The following is a 14688-nucleotide window of genomic DNA, read 5'->3' as shown; positions in this document are numbered from 1 at the left end:
ATTATCAAATTTTTTAATATGTTTAATTTTTAATATTTCCTTATATTTTAATAATTTATCCGTTAAATTGTTTGTAAAATTTTTAAAAAAAATTTTTCAAAAAATATTTAGATGAATTTCTTATTATAAAAATTTCATAAAGTTTAAGTTGTTTATTAATGTATGAAATTTCTTGATTAATATCTGTTATTTCAAGTTTAAGAATTTTAAAAGCAAAAAATCGTATTGAATTTTCTATTTTATAACAGGTATTTTTTGAGAAAAAATTTATATTGATGTTAGTATTATTTACTATATGATTAGATATTAAATTCGAATTTAAACATCTATATAAACAATTAAAACAAACAATTTCTTAAACAATTTTATAAATTATTAAATATTATTATTATATTTATATTATTATTATTATTGACGGAATAATGATTTGATTTAACATACTTACATTTCGGTTCCGATGTTCTGTGAAATCAATTTTTAGTTCTCCATTCGTACTTGTTTGTGTCTTTCGTTGTTGAGTTTTTAAACTGTCATATTATAATCAAATTGTTTTAATAGCTGACTGTCGTTACTTTTTTGTAAAAGTGTTTACCATAATATTATTACAAGATCATTCAAATAGATCAAAATTAACATTTTCGTCATAATATTTAATTTTGAAAACTGTCTTTCATTATTGGCTGAATCAGTAACACTAAGGCTTATTATTTGAGCTGACTAAACTCTTACCGGTAATACCTCTTTGTTTTCCTAACGTTTTTTTTATTGTAATTTTTCAATGAGCGACAGTTGTCATAGACTGATGGCAGTCTTATAAAAAGTAAAGTTTTGACATTCGTAAAAATATTGTTTTTGAATTCTTGATTCTTTCAAGAGCAATCGTTTTTCTTTTTGTGACTTATATCATTTACTTTAACATTTCGTTTTGTTTAAGTTTCAAGTAATTTAAAATAATTACTGTCACCTTAAAGTCCAAAGGATTTTTGTAAACTGACAGCTAGTATTCGATTTGTTTTGGACCAAAATAATAGATTTTTTTTTATTGTTTATACTCCTGCCCTATTGGCCTTACGCGCTTCGACAAGAGTCCCCGAGAAATACTTTTTTTTTTGGATTAAGCATAACCATTCTACTTATGAAATTTTCTATATATTAACCTAATTTTGCGTCTACAGCCGACTTTTATTAGGAGTACTCGCATTCCGCCTGGACCACCCGTCAATGGGTTTTCTCGCCAGAGAAGAGGGAAAACTGTAGAAAACCTCTCTCCTGAGTACAACCGGTTTTTCGACTGTCGAGTTCTTATGGTGTGTACCGGACAATAATCGACGGTGCACATCATTATACCTCGACGTCAAACCTCCCGCTCAGATTATCTCACGTGCCGGAAAAATACCAAGCCAAATGGGCGCGAACCAAGGGTACTTATACCCTTGGTCCTTAAACGACCGCCAAGCGAGGCATCTATCCGACTGAGCTAATCCGTCGGTAAATAATAGAATTTTAAAAACAATGAATACTTTATTTGTTATTAAATTAAAAAGAGTTTAGTCTGTTTTTCATTATTGAAACATTTTAAAACAAGAATTGTTTTTCTTCTCTTCTCGTTTTTTTTTGTTTTTATAATTAGAAATAAGTTTCTCACGTCGATTAAAAAGAAAATTTATAGAATCTCATTTCGTATCATATTTAATTAATTAGGGTAATGTCACATTGAGTGGACCGCCACTTTGAGTGGACCATCTAAGTTTTTAAGTTATCTGACAGCGGAAACGTGAAATAAATAAAACGAATAGCAGCACCGCACCTAGAAACAGTAAGAATTTATGTTCCGCGATAATCATACACGTTCTTGTTTGATGTAACGCATTTTTGAGAACACAAACCAAAAAAGAAGTAGCTTTACAATGAGTAAAGTGATTCGGAAGTGTAAGAGTAATGTAAAATTTAAGTTTTAAAAGGTAACTTATTTTTTTCCTACTACTTTGGACATTAAAATTGATTGACTTAGTTTAATTAAGTGATAATTTTGACTAAAAAAAAAAATTTTGGTGTCTGCCTTAAAAAGTTGCATGTCACCATGAGTGGACCACTGTTTATAACCATGACTGGACTGCCTGTTTTTTTATATTTTTAATGTCAGTTTACCATTTTTATGGAAATAAATTGACAATAAATTGGTTTGAAACTGTTTAATGTTCTTTATTAATTTTTTTGTGATTTTGATGTGATATGTGCCAAAATTATTGAAAATGGTTTCACTTGTAAACATTGCGACACAAACATGGTCTGAAGCTGCTTAAGCATAAATTTTGTTTCAATATATCAGAAATATTAAATACATTAAAGAATTTAGAATAACTTTTACAATTTTTTAAGAGTGGTCCACTCAAGGTTACACTTTTTTCATTCCTTAAAAATGAGCTATTTTTTTAAAGTCAATTGTTTTTCCCAAATAAAAAAAAATCAATGCTATTATGGTAGGGGAGAGGGCCCCAAGGTGGTCAGGGCCCTAAGGTGGTCACCCTAAGAAAATTTTTGTATATTAGTTAGTATCTTCAAATGTTTTTTGTTATTGTTATTATTTGAGAAGACAAAGATTTTAGTAAAGTTTTGAGGTAAATAGTCGTATGAGTCTCTTTGTAACGTGAACGTCGTAAAATTTCTGTTTTTAAATGATCGAGAAATTTTTTTCTCAGGGTGTTAAAATCATCGAAATTAACCATTTTAAATTAGTAAAAATCGTTATAATTATCTTTATATATCGTACAATAATATTCCAAGTGAATATAATTAATATTGTGCTTTAAACAATTTTTTCATTAACGTTTAAAAAATTGTGTCTTGGCCCTAAGGTGGACACTTTTTTGGCCACAAGGTGGTCACTTCTGATTTTTTATGAAAATGTGTTTATACGCCATATTTAGCAACATTTATCACTGTGAATGTGAATTTTATCAATTTTTAAGTTTTATGATGAATAATAATGAAATAGAATTATTTTCAAAATTTTACCTATCTAATACATACACAAAAAGTATCATTTTTGACGAAAGGACAAAGTGCAAAAAAAATATGTAATATGTTTCTGTAATCCTGAAAAACAATTAATATTAAATAAACAACTTAGTAATACGTTTTTTACATTTTTTTAAAACTTTTTTAGTGAATTTTTGTATGGTGACCACCTTGGGGCCACTTTTTTAAAAGTCGAATTTTCAACTTTTTTTAAAAAGTGCCATAACTTTTTTTTTATTAATGAAATAAAAAAACTTTATGATAGGAAGTTAGGTAATAAGATAAAGTTTCAAACGCCGTATTATTGACCTTTATATATAATTCCATTTAAAATCTACAGTCGTTCAAAAGATGGGTGACCACCTTAGGGCCCTCTCCCCTATAAACACTTATCTAGAATTATTATTATCACTTTGAATTAAAGGAACAGTTATTATCTTAGAGTACTGGACAAATAGATTTATCTATAATTCTAAGTCGCTTTGGCTATTCATTATCGTTCATTCGTTGCTAAATCTGTAGTTTTATTTTTGTTATGCATCGTCAAGGTCATATAAAAAAGGGTAAGATTCAGTCAATTTGAGTCATATTTCTTTACTAAATTTTCTTGAAAAATCTATATCATTTTATGTTTTATATTATTTCTAGGATAGTTTTTTGTACAAAAAAATTATTTCAAATTAAATTTCTTGTGTATAACTTTGCCAAACTGTAATTTCTAAGAGAAAATTACACGTTAATGTCTACAAGTAATTCCCATTCTGTAGAAAATAACCTTTAAAGTAAGCCTAAGATCATTAAAAAGTGTTCATGTTTTTAGAAGTTATTTAAATATTTGTAAAACATTGAAAATAATGATTTTTTAAAAATATCTTACACAGAAATAGAATTGTTAAATCAATAATTGTTACTCAATAATCTAATTCTTTCAACTTACATTACAATTCAACACTTTCTATTTTGGAAATTTCATATTTTGGACATTTTGGGCTCTGGAAATTTTGTATTGTAGAAAAATAATTTTCAGATTGTGTGTGGATTAAAAAATTCAATTTTGAAGTTCTGAATGTTCTTCGCATGCTTTATGGTGATAGAACACTACTGTTCATGAGTGATACTAATAGAACTCTACTGCTCATGCGTTATAGGCTGTTTTTGGCACTCGCCCCGAGTTAACTCCGGGTTAATAATGATTGGTTAGGCCAACAGAATGTTTTTGACGATTGAATAATATTTAACTCGGGGTTAACCCTGGGTGAGTGCCGAAAACAGCCATTGTGATAGAACACTACTGCGCATACGTGATACAGATATAACACTACTGCGTATGCGTTATAGTAATAGAACACTACTGCGCATGCCTGACATTGACAGAATACTACTGAGCATGCCTGACATTGATATAACGCTACTGCGCATGCCTGACATTGACAGAACACTACTGCGCATGCCTGACATTGATAGAACACTACTGCGCATGTCTAAAATTGACAGAACACTACTGCGCATGTCTGACATTGACAGAACACTACTGCGCATGCCTGATATTCATAGAACACTACTGCGCATGCGTGATACTGATAGAACACTACTGCGCATGCGTAATATTGACAGAACACTGCTGCACATGCGTCACATTGTCCCAACACTACTGTGCATGCGTATATGTATGTACAATGAGTATATTTATATACGACACTGAATAAATGATAAAAGTCGAACGACTAAACGATGAAGTACGGAAATACACGAACGACGGACGACAAAACGACGACGAATATGTTAATATTATGTTAATTAATAATTAATTAATTAATTAATATTATAAAGGATTCTGTAACGTGGAAATAGAATTTTTCCATGTTTCAAACGGTTGAGTGTCTCGCCGAAACATTTTTCATAAAAAGCCTCGCGAACGGGAAAATATAATTAACTGAAAAATGAATACTTTTCTAATTTATATTTTTCGTGACCAAGCCCGGACTCACCTGACATATTATTTGTAAATTATGCCCTAATGGGATCTCACGGCAAACCGAATTTATAATTTGAATTTATAATTTATGTATTTAACCTGAGATCCACACTTCAAAAATATATTGTCATTTCGCCTAAGTCATAACATGATCAGGGGCGAGAATTATAAATGCCGCCTAATATCAAACCGAGGGGCCAGTGACGAGAAGTGAGTTGTCAACACGACCACCGAAGCACGGATGGCACCACCTGACGGGGCAAGCAACGACGGCAGAGCCATCGACGCCGGCCGGCGTGAAATCGCCAGTTCGCGCTTGGTCATAGCAAAGTTACGGTCGCCTACCGAGTTTTTGGAATAACCAGTGACAAATAGAATCCAGATGGATTAAGAGAAGTTGCTACGTCGTCTCCGAGGTTAGTGTGCGGCGGCAGTCTCCTTGTTCCTGGGTTATCTCACCTGTAGTGGAAGAAAAGACCGGAGAGTCGTGCTCGGCGTGAGGACCGCATGTTCGCCAACGAAGGCCGCCATTGTGGTTTTCCCCCTGATCACGACGGTAAAACACTCGAAGTGTGGAATTCTCGACAGTGTTTTATGTGTAAAAAGTCAAAGAAATAAAAGTAATAATTCGGTATTTGTCAGTTAACCGTCAGTTACAAGTTGAATTTATTTATGTGTGTTGGTGAAAAGTTAACCTCACTTTCTCTCTCTTCTGAATACGGAACTCGTGCCCGAGATAATTCTCATCATCGTCGAGCTAGTCCAGAGGGCCGTACGGAACAACCGAGATCCGGGTAGATTTTTCTACCTGGCGCCAGGGAAGCTCCCAAAAATAAATAAACGGGTCATCGGGAAATTCGAAGTGTGGAACTTGTCGACCCAAGTTTTGTTCCGGACATCGTCGCCATTTTTGTGGTGAATTTTCTTTGGAAAATAAGAAAAACGCTACAACAGTGGCGCCCAACTATTCGCACGTCTCAGACGGGAGAGAAGAGTGACGGTACACCAGAGCACAGTGTACACAGGTTCACGGTTCACCGAAGCCCAGTGTACACAAGCCAAACTTTGTTTATTTCTGTGAAATTTAAAATTTAAAAGTAAAGTGAGAATCTTTTTTTATTTTCTGTGGTCAAATTAAACAGAGGATTAATTTTTTAAACAAGTGATACAAAAATTAAAGGTAAAAGTAATTTTGTTTAGTGTTTAAAAATAGAAAAAGTCGAGAATCCTGCAACTTCTGGTGAGTAAAATTTTGCTTTGCTTTGCTTCAATTTGCAATCTGAATTTCGTTCTGGCATTTTAAGGTTTATTTAATTAAGCATGATTTATTAATAAAGCATAAAAATTAATTATTTATTATTTAATAATTTATTTTGAGAGAATAAATATGTATATGCATGATAAATTAACCTTTAAAAGTACATTTGTCTCAAGCTTGAACTCAAGTAAAAGAAAGAAATTTTTTTCTTCTTCATTACAGTTTCAGAAATAGAATAATAAAATAAAGAAGAAAAATTAAATCAAGAAATTTCTTGGAAACTTTAGGTAATTTATGGAAATTTTTGAAAATTTTAGGAAATATTAGTATATTTTCCAGAAATTAAAGTTTTGCTGCCTTTCTTTCGGATTTTTGTTTATAAAAAGGCATACCGATAAGTAATTAAGATAAGTTTTACCCATTTTATGCAAAATTAAAAGTAAATGTAACAAATTTTGATATTTTGGGAATAATTTTAGAAAAGTAATGGACAATTGGAATTAATACTTTTTGAAAAAAATTTTTTTACCTGCGATACGGATAGTCAATCAAGAAAAATAAATAAATAAATAAAATTTTTTTTTTTAATTAAGTAAAGGAAATAATTTTTTTTGATTAAGAAAGAATTAAGTCGCATATTAAAATTTTTCTTTTAATAAAAGGAAAAAATTTTTTTTTTTTATTAAAAAGATTAATTCGCATATTAAAAAAAAATTTTTTTTTTAATTAAGTAATTTTTGTTATTTTTGTCAATTTGTTTCTTTTGCGACCACATCGAACCCACAGTTAAGTTATAATGTCGGAAGAAACAAAAACAAACCCAACCCAAGATACCCTGGGGGGGACTTAACAGATGAGAGAAACGAAACAACTGAAATTCTCACAACATCAGGTAATACAACGGGAACGTGGGGAGCGAAAATCAGTCCGTGATTCACATCCCTCAGGAACAGCTATCCCAACAAGAAATCCAGAAAAAGGGAACACAGCTGTTAGATGTAAACAAAGAAAAAGAACTTAGCACCGATCAGGGGGAAAACAGTATAATTCACGAATTAGGCGAACGCGTAAGGGCATTCGAGGGAATGAAAGAAGAATTACGACTTAACGGGTGTAATACCTCAGGTTCATTCGAGATAATACAATCGCGACTCGAGAGATTAATTGCGCGGATGAGGGGAGACCTTACGGTGCCATGGCACGACAACGATGAAGCATTCCAGATTCCCCCACCCGAAATTCACACATCTACTCCTTTAACACCTGGGTCCGCGAGACACGTATCATTACCCGATAGCCCGAATTTCACGCGAATCGGAAAACAAGGAGGCGCACCTGCCACACAGACACGATTCCCATACGTGAATACCGGTCCACGCGATACGAGATACGAGGAATTCAGCTTAAGTGACCAATCAGATACTCAGGTATTAAAGGACGCCATGATCGCGATGCAACAACAAATGTCACAATTGGTGGCGTTGGTTCAGGGACAAATTCTGAATCAACCATCAGCGAATGTAACCCTACGTGTAACACCACGACCATAGGTACAAGTCAACCAATACAGACAAGACCGACAAACGCAACGTTACAACAGAACATATGGGGACAATCATACCTACAACCAAGCCATTCCTACCAAGTACAGACGTCCGCGTACCCGCCACCGATTTCAACGTACCCACCACCGACTTCGGCGTAGCCGCCAAACGTACCCGTATTTACAGCAGCGACAACGGCAACAGCACCGCGAACAGTTCCAACGACAACTGCAGTAAACCGATACACAAGATTCGACGGCTTAAGCTGGAGCCAAAACCATGTCCCAAGAACCGGAGTTACACCATGAGGAAACGAAAACGGAATTACAGGACACGATTTTAGAGAACAAGAACGGTTTTCTCTGCTACAAATAACCACCTTGGTCAATCCCCGACCATCTTTATACCCAGTTGGAAATCCAACAGACGATTTTTAACGCAGACACACGATGCAGGGATACCACGGGCACCAATACAGACAACCGACTTTTGAAAATGGGATCTCTGTAGCGGAAGAGTACCCGATTCCACAAAATCCAAACTACGATCACGGTAGAACAGTACCGGTCACAAACCCGTTTCGACCCTGGGAAACAGACCAGCGACATTCCGACTGGAGAGATAACGAATATATGAAACCTCGTGATGTATCCAGGATTGTGGGAAGTTGGAAGCTTCAATTTAGTGGACACAAGGACGCCAGCATCGAAAGATTCTTATGGAGAGTAGAAGTAGGAATTAAAGCTTCATCAATGACCGACGAAGAAATTTTAGCAGGCCTACATTTTCTCTTGACAGATACAGCCGAAAGTTGGTTCAGACAAAATGAATCACGATTTTTAACTTGGCAAGACTGCAAACAACACCTCAAAAGGAGATTCGGAGACTACAGATTCCAGGACCGGTTGGAAGAACAAATTCTAGCACGCAGACAAGGACCCGATGAACTGGGATCAGATTATCTCCAATGCATGTTCGGCTTATATCAACTGTCGAACCGAAGGGTGGACTTAGAATCCCAATTGGACAGAGTACACGCGAATTTACGTACAGAATACCGATTATGCATCAGAAGACACGAATTTACGAACTACAAAGAGTTAGCTGATTTAATAACGGAACACGAACGAGTACTAACTGCCGTGGAAGAAAACAGACAAATGCCACCTCCGGAAACGATGATAGCCCCAGAACATGCTTACAAAGGACCAGCAACAGAAAAGCCAATAAACACAAAAGTCGCAGCCATCGAACCAGAACAAGGAAACAGACAACCGGCAGCGGTGGAAATGAAAACGGAAACCGACGGAAAAACCGACTACGTGGCGAAAACGATACAGTCCTTGGTAGCAGCTTTAGTAAATAGTAAAAGAGCAAGCCAAACTCCATCAGAACCCCCAACCCGAGCGCAGAAACCACAGACAAATCCGAGCAGAAACCCGTAGTATGTTGGAATTGTAAGAATATAGGACACTTCCAAACAGGCTGCGCTATGAAAAAACGTAAGGATCACTGTAGGCGATGCGGAAAAGACGGGGTAACGACCAAAGATTGCGTAGGTTGTCCGGGAAACCAGAAAAAGGAGGAAAAGTAAAGGTCGACTCCCCCTCCTTAAATAAATCCCAGACCCCAACACCAAAAGAAAAACCGATCGCAGAACCACCAGTAAACCAGACAACAGAGAACCTACGGAACACCGCGAGTAAAGTTAAAAAGATAACGAAAAATAATCGCAAGGCCAACCGACATTTTGAGGCCAACAAAACGATTATAGTCAACGATCGGTTAAAAGATTGTAAAGGCTCTTGGCAAGGAAATCAAGCCATTATGGCTTTGCTAAAATCGAACACGATACCAACAGAATCTACCAAGTCAGTACCACTAAGATTAAAAATCACTGAACCTCCGCCAGAAGACAAAGGATTTAATCTGAGGGTGTTCACGAAAATTAGAGTAGGCAACACTCCCCAAGTTGAAGCCTTAATAGATAACGGAGCTTCACGCACAGTGTTAGGAGACATCGGGTTAGCCATCGCAGACAAGTACAAAGCAGAACTACAACCGGCCACAGAAAAAGCAGTCGTGACGGCCGATGGAACAGTGCGTCCGGTTAAAGCTGTCTGCTACCTCCCAATCGAAGTGGATAGAGTTTCGAGAATGATGAAGGTGTTAATCATTCCAGGGATGGGAGAACAAGTATTCCTAGGAATGGATTTTATCCACACTTTTGATATAGTTCACGATGGTAGTAAAAAAACATGGTATATGTCCGATTATCCAGATACAGTCCATCATTACACTGAAGAAGGAATTGAAGCCATCACAGTAGACGGAAAAGAAGTTCCCCCAGATCAAGAACAAACGTGCGGCTTACGGGTCATATCAATGGAAGAACGAGAGGAGTTAGAAAAATTCGTCTCACAATTCCTGAAATTAGTCCCAGAAAGCTTACCGCCAACAGATCGAACCACACACGTCATCGATGTTCAAGATCATCCGGCGATTAAACAACGGTACTACCGAGTTTCACCGAAAGTCTTGAAAGAAATGCACGACGACGCGTTAAGAATGCTCGCGGAAGGAATAATAGAACCGTCTAAAAGGGGGTGGTCAAGTCCAGTAGTAATGATTCGAAAACCAAACGGAACATATCGGCTTTGTATAGACTTCAGAAAATAAACAAAGTAGCCAAACCCGACGCGTATCCGTTACCCAAAATGGATATAATCCTCGAGAAACTTTAAACAGCGAGATACATCACTACCCTAGATTTAAAGTGGGGATATCACCAAATTCCTTTAGAAGAGAAAAGCAAAGAATACACCGCTTTCACTGTCCCGGGAATGGGTTTATTCCAGTTTACGCGCATGCCATTCGGGTTAGCAGGAGCACCAGCTACCTTCCAAAGGATGATAGACTACTTAATTACCCCAAACATGGAACCATACGTATATGCATATCTGGACGATATCGTGATAGTAACGGAGACTCTCGAGGAACATAAGAAGTGGCTGAGAACGGTGATCGAAACAATACAAGAAGCGGGACTCACAATAAATCCAGAAAAGAGCGTATTTTGTGTAACTTCGGCTAAATACCTTGGATTCGTGATAGACCACGATGGATTACACGTGGATCCGGACAAAATGGCACCAATCGTGGATTACCCGGAGCCAAAAACGGTAAAATAACTTCGCTGATTTCTCGGCATGGCATCGTGGTATCGCCACTTCATTCCACAATTAGCAACTTTAGCAGAACCTTTGAATCGCTTACTGAGAACAGGAAACACATGGCAGTGGGGCGACGACGAGCAACATGCTTTTGATAATTTAAAGCACATGATCGCGGAAGCACCAACGCTCACATATCCCAATTTTGAACTACCGTTTGAACTGCATACTGACGCGAGTGACGTCGGCGTGGGTGCGGTATTAACCCAAGTTCAAGACGGAGAAAATCGAGCAATCGCGTATGCTAGTCGTACGTTAACCGAAGCCGAACGAAAATACTCAGTAACCGAAAAAGAATGTCTTGCGGTAATTTGGGCGGTTAAGAAATTCCGACACTACCTCGAGGGGTTTCACTTCACAGTAATAACCGATCACAGCTCATTACGTTGGCTACACAACCCAACGGGTCGGCTCGCTCGGTGGGCACTAGATCTCTTGGAGTACGATTTCGACGTAGTTTACCGAAAAGGTTCGGAACATTTGGTACCAGACGCACTATCGAGGATGTACGAAGAGGAAATGGCGCTACCAATAGCGGCAATAACGACGGTTGAAGACCCTTGGTACTGCCGACGGATGAAAGAAGTAGAGGAAACCCCGAGGAAATTTCACGGATGGAAGATAACCGACGGAAAATTGTATCGGTACTGTCCCAATCCGTTAATCTATTCAATCCTAGAAGACCTAGATGACTGGAAAATGGTGGTACCAGCAGAAAATCGTCAAGAAGTATTCAACGAAAACCATTGTGAACCACAGGCGGGTCACCTGGGAATTGAGAAAACACACAAAAGAGTAACATCGCAGTATCACTGGCCAGGAATGTACCGAGATATTAAAGAATAGGTGAGAACTTGCCACACTTGTCAAAGGATTAAAGCGGACCACAAAGCCCCAGCGGGACTAATGGGCAAGCGGATAATCCAGAAACCATGGACAGTAGTAGCAACCGATGTAATGGGCACATGGCCCAAAAGTTCTTTAGGGTTTCAGTACCTCGTTATTTTCGAAGACTTATACACGCGATGGATCAAATTGGCACCAATGCGAAAGGCAAATGCCGAAACGATTATTAAGGCATTCGAAGATTTAGTCCTTAATAGATGGGGCGCGCCTCAGGTATTAGTGTCCGATAACGGTACGGAATACGTAAACCAGGCGTTCGAAGGCCTTACAGAAGCGTACGGGATAAAACATTCGTTTACACCGATTGATTGGGGGTGATATATCACCCCCAATCAGACCCAGTAGAAAGGGTGAACAGGGTAATTAAAACAATGATATCCGCGTACGTAGAAAAAAAATCATAAACATTGGGATGCGTACTTAAAGGAACTAAGATTTGCATACAATACGGCAACACACGGTAGCACGGGAATAAGCCCCGCGTATTTGAACATGGGACGAGAACCGAAACCGTATAATAACCTGAGAAACCGGACGGAACATTCAGACGAATCGATACCCGAAAATCAAGAAGAATGGTTGATAAGAATTGAAAAATTGAAGGAACTCCAAGACTTGGTCTTATTGCAAATGGACGATGCGTATGAACGACAAAAAGTTAATTATGACAAAAGACGCCGTCATGCCATTTTTCAGGTAGGAGACAAGGTAATGGTAAAGAAACAATTATTATCATCAAAAAGAAAAGGGATAACCCGGGGATTCGGTGGGAAAAATCAGGGACCGTTTACGATAGTAGAGGTTAAAGGACCGTCAGTATACATTCTCGCCACAGAAAGTGAAAGGTCGTTAGGTAGGTTCCCCATTTAAACTCTTGGTACCCTATCGAGAACCTAAGAAGGGGGGAGTAGTAGGAAATCCATAAACCTATCCTCCTAAATAGTTGCTTTGCTTACGCTTATTTATGCATTAAATTGTCTATTTTAATTTTGTTATTATTTTGGAATGAGACAAGACTGATCATAGCCCACATTTTTTTTTTGATATTTTGTTACACACGAAGGGGGCAAAGGATCAACAAAAACACGGGGAAAAGAAAAAATAGTTGTAGATACTTTTGTTTGAACATAACCAAAAATTACATATTCCCTGTTTCACAGCGGAAGAAGAGAACTACCGAAGATCGACGGACCTAAATAGACAACTGATTGACCAGTTGATGAGAGACCTTGGTATGGCGGGAACCAAATACCAACAGACCGTCAGCAGAGCCGGCAACGGAAAATACCGAGAGCACGGAAAATAGACCATCAACATCGCAGATGCGGGAAGCCCCTGGGACAGCGACAAATAGTAACTCAGTGCAGACACCGCCACTTTCGCAGCCGCCTAAATCCGAAGCTACTTCCGGTAGACAAACAGGTGAAACCTGGAAGCAATTCCGGGTAAGAGCGGGAACGCACCGTCCCCCAAAGCCTGTACGAGAGGAAGAAAAGCGTAAAGCGCTAGCAGCCGCCGCTGAACAACAGCCCAGCCACTATACCAGTCAGGGTATGAGTCGATCGGTGGGACCTGATCAACCCTGCCGCCCCGACCAAACCAATATCAAGAGCGCCTACAACAGCGAAGAAGAGAGCAGGCAGCTGCAGCGGAACAGGTATTATGTATTATGTTGAGAAAAAAAATTATAATAATATAAGACTTAAAGGAAATGAAAAGTTACAATTTCCTAAATAAAGATATATTTTGAAGTTTCTAATGCACTTTTCTCGGATTTCTTTTCCTGTTTTCCCAACCCACCAGAAAAGTCTACAATCAACATCACCCGATAACATATAAATACGGTTAAGTAATAAACCCATGTTTCGAATAAGTGGTGAGTAGAAAGGACATTGCAGGGTAGGAAAAATCTAGGGAGAGAGGGGGATAATAAAATCTATAAAAGATCCTTGTCCGAACGAGGAGATTTCGAGGAGAAGCAGAGAGAGAAAAGTAGGGCATAAGAAGGGGTGAAGCCCGGTAAGGGGGAGATAGTTTGGCCGCATTCTCGGAAACGAGGGAGTAAATTCAGGGAGTAAGTTTCGGCTAGGCCCGGGAGAGTTGTAACGTGGAAATAGAATTTTTCCATGTTTCAAACGGTTGAGTGTCTCGCCGAAACATTTTTCATAAAAAGCCTCGCGAACGGGAAAATAAAATTAACTGAAAAATGAATACTTTTCTAATTTATATTTTTCGTGACCAAGCCCGGACTCACCTGACATATTATTTGTAAATTATGCCCTAATGGGATCTCACGGCAAACCGAATATATAATTGGAATTTATAATTTATGTATTAAACCTGAGATCCACACTTCAAAAATATATTGTCATTTCGCCTAAGTCATTACATGATCAGGGGCGAGAATTATAAAAGTCGCCTAATATCAAACCGAGGGGCCAGTGACGAGAAGTGAGTTGTCAACACGACCACCGAAGCACGGATGGCACCACCTGACGGGGCAAGCAACGATGGCAGAGCCATCGACGCCGGCCGGCGTAAAATCGCCAGTTCGCGCTTGGTCATAGCAAAGTTACGGTCGCCTACCGAGTTTTTGGAATAACCAGTGACAAATAGAATCCAGATGGATTACGAGAAGTTGCTACGTCGTCTCCGAGGTTAGTGAGCGGCGGCAGTCTCCTTGTTCCTGGGTTATCTCACCTGTAGTGGAAGAAAAGACCGGAGAGTCGTGCTCGGCGTGAGGACCGCATGTTC

General features: G+C 38.0%; 1 protein-coding gene across 4 annotated transcripts in view; it reads right to left on the bottom strand.

Moving 5' to 3' along the window:
• The window catches only part of LOC122508914 (zinc transporter 1), a 316952-nt gene that overhangs the window by 72432 nt on the left and 229832 nt on the right, over nucleotides 1–14688 (bottom strand). The window lies entirely within an intron of this gene.

The sequence above is a fragment of the Leptopilina heterotoma genome, unplaced genomic scaffold (genome assembly GCF_015476425.1).
Source record: "Leptopilina heterotoma isolate Lh14 unplaced genomic scaffold, ASM1547642v1 Lhet_58, whole genome shotgun sequence".
NCBI lineage: Eukaryota > Metazoa > Arthropoda > Insecta > Hymenoptera > Figitidae > Leptopilina > Leptopilina heterotoma.
Note: the sequence above shows the minus strand (reverse complement) of the source record. Positions and strands in the feature narration are given on the sequence as shown.